General features: G+C 47.2%; 1 protein-coding gene across 1 annotated transcript in view; it reads left to right on the top strand.

Moving 5' to 3' along the window:
- Positions 1-4,826, top strand: part of hs6st1a (heparan sulfate 6-O-sulfotransferase 1a) — a 56,055-nt gene that overhangs the window by 26,211 nt on the left and 25,018 nt on the right. The gene's annotated exons all lie outside the window — the stretch shown is intronic.

Consider the following 4,826-nt stretch of genomic DNA (forward strand, 5'->3'; position numbering starts at 1 on the left):
GGATGATAACTTCAAGTGATCCGGAGTCGACAAAAATGGATGTTTTTTGTTATGTCTCCCAGAGTGAAGTCTGATAAACTCAACTTTTATTTTCCCTTTCTCCAAAGAATGACAGGCAGAGTCAGGGCGGGGACGTGGCCGAAATAATAAACGCCGCCGATTTGCGCCATCGCGGACTTATCTGTCAGACAAATCAAGCAGAAGCGGCAACCCCTCGTCACCTCTGCGGCCTCGAGAATCCGCTGTTTATTTACTCGGGAGTCACAAGTTCAGCGGGAATGAAATCCCCTCTTTTTTTTTTTTTTTTTTCCTCTCTCTCTCTCTACACAAACCGACTGATCAGGAAAGAAGGGGATTAAAAATTCAAGCCTATCACAGCAGCAGTTCAGTTGGATGTAAGCAGCTTGGTTCAGACCCTCCAGAAAAAAATCCTCACCAATCTGAGGTCCAGCAGTGCTCGGAGACAGTCCCACTTGTTACCCCTGGAGACCCGTGAATGTCCTGATAATCACAAAATGACCGCCAGCGGCTGGGACGCTTCGGGACACGCGGACAGTTCGGGGTTTTTAAAAATCGCTCGGATGATTAAGTACGCGCCCGTCGGTCTGAGAGTTCGCTCGCTCATCTTCAGAAGTGTCCTTGCCGCTTGCTGATGGATCGAGAGCCGGTCGGCGCCCTCCTACACGCCCAGCTGAGCGATAACGAAGCTCCTCTCTGAGTGGAGGTTTCTAACATTCGTTTAAATTCACTCAAAGTTTGCTTCGATTGCTTTTAGGGCGGACTGTTATCACAAAGTTATCCATTTATTTAAACGACTACCTCCAAAAGTTGCATCATTTTATTTCTTGAGTCAACTTTGGTGTTTCCAGTTCACCACAAAATCTGATCACAGACTTTCAAAATAAAGGTCACATTAAAACAAAGCTCTTAAGTCTTAAAGCTCTAAAAGCCTAAATATTTAACAGGTTAACAGGTAAGAAGGGCATTAAATTATTATTTAGCATGAATTTAGTCACGTTTGCCTTCAGAGAGAGGAAAGAAACAAATACAACATTTAAATGCAATAATGGAGGCTGTAAGTTAGCTTGCCTGATATAAAAGTTATTCAATTAGCCGTTAGCCGTAGCTACATGATTAGCTGCAGGTGCTGCATCGGGACGTGTTGCCTCCCTTTGGGATCCTTTTCCCCGCCCGTGTATGCTCGATTTCCAGCGTTCCTCCTGCTGCGAGGGACTTAAAAAAAGAGATCAAGAGCTTTTCTTTTAGCATTTCGACGAAATTTCTGTTCCTCAAAGCGGCGGGGGTTAATGAGGAGAACGTTGGGGAGCAAAACTCGACACAAGCGGCGTTAATCAATGGAACGACCTCTGGAAACGTTGGTGCGTTTTCGATGTTTACGGAGTCGAATAAAGAATGACCAAACATGTTTACATGGATACGGCCGTGCTCGTTGAATCTGCCGGTACGAAATGACGAACTGTCGTGCTGTCGCTTTAAAATGATTGTGTTTTGACCCAGATTGTCATATTTTCTGAGTGAGGAGCGCTTTCTTGAAGGTGGGGGGGGAGGTTGTAGGCTGTGATTGGTGAACGTGTGCACAGAGAAAGGAGGACGATCTGAACCTAAAGCTGTGTTACACAAAACGGTAATTATCGCATACCTGGCAACGCCGAGGCCAGGCTTTCAGTCTGCAGCACGTAAACAGTAACATCCAGAATGGTGACTGCGTGATTTGTTTGGACTTACAGTGAGGTCGGGGCTGCTGCTACACGTTGAAAAATGGAGGGGAGGGGAGGAACCCAGGTCTCTCCACTCTGAGACCTGGGTTCAGAAAGCTTCGGTGTGGGAGCATCCGACCGCTGTCGTCGTGTAAACGAACCGCCGAACCGCAACAGAAACGTTAGTTTCACTGAGAAACAGCGCCTCCTAAGCCTAAAAGTTTCCTCTAACATTTATTCTCTGGAGCAGGTAGCAGACAACCTGTCTGACGTCATAGAGAGCATTTAGCAGCGTAAAAACACCTTTTTTTCTGTCCTAGGGGCTCGTCCGTAGCTCCGTGCACCACCTTTTCAGCTGCAGAACATCCAAACCACCTTCTTCTTTTCATCTACCTTAAAGTAGTCCCATAGTTTTTGTATTTTTATTTATTTTTTGCTTTGTTTGACGCCGTTGGACACACTTAAAGCAGAGGTAGAGGAGAGACTTCAAACTGGGACGCCCCCTTACGTGATGACCTCTTTGCGTTTGTCCCCAACTTTGCGTCTCGAGGTTTACTGTTTCACAACCTCTCCTCCAGACACCGCAGCCTTTGACCGCGTCTTCCCTCCCCCACGCTGTGAAAACTACCCCCCCCCTTTGCCCAGAACCCTGCCGTCAAATTGAATTCAGGACTCCAGTCTGCGCCGCCACAAAAGAAGCAGGAAACTCTGTGAAATCCATTATAATTATCATCACTGAAGCCCCCCAGGAGGCTGGAAGATGCTTTACGTAACCGCCTCTCATCTATTTTCCCAGCTGTCTCCTCTCCCCGCAGACTCATTCCGGCCCGATGACTATGGATTCGGCAGTCAATAGCGTCCTGTAGCTCCGTGTCCGTGGTCACCTCTCTTTCAACCCTGCGGTCTGAGCGTCCACCAATATAGACCTCTTGCTCTTCCGTGTATCGGGTCGAGGATTAATCAATCCTATCACATGGAGATTCTTCTCTGAACGTGTGGAATAATTCATCTGAGAAGCCACAAACATGAGCGGTTCGTGTAGAGTCAGCTGAACCCCCTGTTAACAGCACAGCTTGCCCTTTTTTAGGGGTTAATGGGGAATTATGTCCTTCTTTTTCTTTTTCTTTTTTTTTTAAAGTATTTTCTGGAAGAGACCACTTTGTTTGGGGCTTGGCGGTGTTTTGCACCAGCGTTCAGTTAAATCACTTAAAACAGGGAGCGCAGCTGGTCATGTTAAGGCTTATTAAGTAGCCGTCCGCCAGGTTTTTTTTTTTTACGCGTTGAAGACAGAAACGGAGAACCCGGTCCTTGTTTTGGAGCTCCACGGCTCGGACACACTTCCCTGTAGAAGCACCATTCGACCTTTTAAAAGAGTCACAGAAAGTTGAACTTTACGTGTCTGTCATGCATTTGGAAAGCTTTTATTTTGTTTTTTACGCAATCACAATTTCCGTTTTATGTTTATTTTTTATTTTTTGCTAACTTTCCACAGAACGCTCAGCTGACAGCTGACGGTGTCGCCCACTCTGACTTTTGTCAATTAAACTCTTCTTATTCCTGCAGCTCTTTGTGGTACATATACAAGTTCTACATCAAAATGTAGGAGTTTTTGTCTTCTTTCAACCAGGGTGCGTCTCACCGCTATAGGACATGGGGGTTTCTCTCAAATCCCCACCCTAAAATACAGAGTCAATTCTGTTTTTGCTCAAACTTTTTGCTTTGCATTGTCGTATCTCCTACATAAAACATTGCAGAAACTTAAAAATCTAAACGTGTGACCATCAGAGTGTTCTGCTGCTCCCGGGTCAGTCATTTTAAATCTCCGACTTGCAGTTTTTGCACAGCGACGGCTCGTTTGAAGCTTGCTTTCCGCTCGGTCTCTCTGCCTCTTGTTTAACTTGGCAGTCAGGGAGTGACAGACCAATGTGCGTGGTTACCACGGTGACCGTAACGATGGCAGCAGCCTTTCTCAGTTTAGATTATTGGTTTATAGTTTCTTCTAGTTTTTGTTTGCGGTTCGAACGGTGAAATTTGGACTAAAACCCCCCCAACAAACTGTAAAGCAATCGACATGAATGGGATCGCGTGTTCGAGCACAAAGGAAAACGCGCCTACGGGTGGTCTCGTTTTGGCAAAAGCCGCTCGCTCCGTCTAAAATGTCCGCCGGTGAGACGTAACGACGCTTTCCTCCGAATGTCATCGAATCAAGCTCCAAGACTCTGATTAGGCATTGTTTGATATTTGATCCGACCCGCCTTGTGCGAGCAGGCTGATTTTATTTTTGTTTCCACTGGTGTGTGTGTGTGTTTAACAGCCTTGGAGATCCCTCGTGTTTTCTTTACTCTGCTGCCAAGTGTTGATTGAACGTCGAAGGAAAATGGCATGAAACTGATTGGGAGCCTGCATTAACTTCGTAATTCCCTCCAGCTAATGGCCTACAGTGGAGTGAGAGGAATGGTGTGTGTGTGTGTGTGTGTGTGGGGGTATTAAAGGCGGGATGAATGCAGAGGCCCCGAGATTACAATGCAAGCTTTGTTTCTCCCGCTATCGAGCAGAGGTTTCTGCGAGGATCCATTATTCTTGCTTTGACGCTGCTGTCTCGGTGAGAAGTAGTTGGCGCTGATGCATTGTTCCGACAAGGGGAAAACGGGATATCGCCGCAGTGCTGTTCGGCATAATTTCAGCCGGCCCCTCCTTGTTTCCAGGCCGCGCTCCTAACTCACTCCCCCCCGCCCGTACGCCGTTGTGACACCGCGCAATTACCTGCACCGCTAAATCAGCTTGACAGCGGCGGCTAAATATGGAGCTTCGTTCTCCGTCGCCGCCTTATCAAACTTTCAGTGGCCTGCCAACGGCGGGAAGCGACTCCTGAGGTTGCCCGGGACGACGGTCGTCGGGAGCACAGTTTGTCAGCTCTGTGGGCTCGTTGTCAAGGAGCAGATTGTTAGACACAGAGGAGGTCGGGTGCAATTAGAAGTTTGGTGATTTATGACTCTTTATTTAAAAAAAAAAAAAAAAAAGCATCCACTGCATTGTTTGGTTGGCGGCGAAGGGCCTCGCTCTCAGATGCATCAGTGTGTCAGGCTGGGACGGATATCGCCGGCTTGG

This window comes from Kryptolebias marmoratus, linkage group LG10 (assembly GCF_001649575.2).
Source record: "Kryptolebias marmoratus isolate JLee-2015 linkage group LG10, ASM164957v2, whole genome shotgun sequence".
Taxonomy (NCBI): Eukaryota; Metazoa; Chordata; class Actinopteri; order Cyprinodontiformes; family Rivulidae; genus Kryptolebias; species Kryptolebias marmoratus.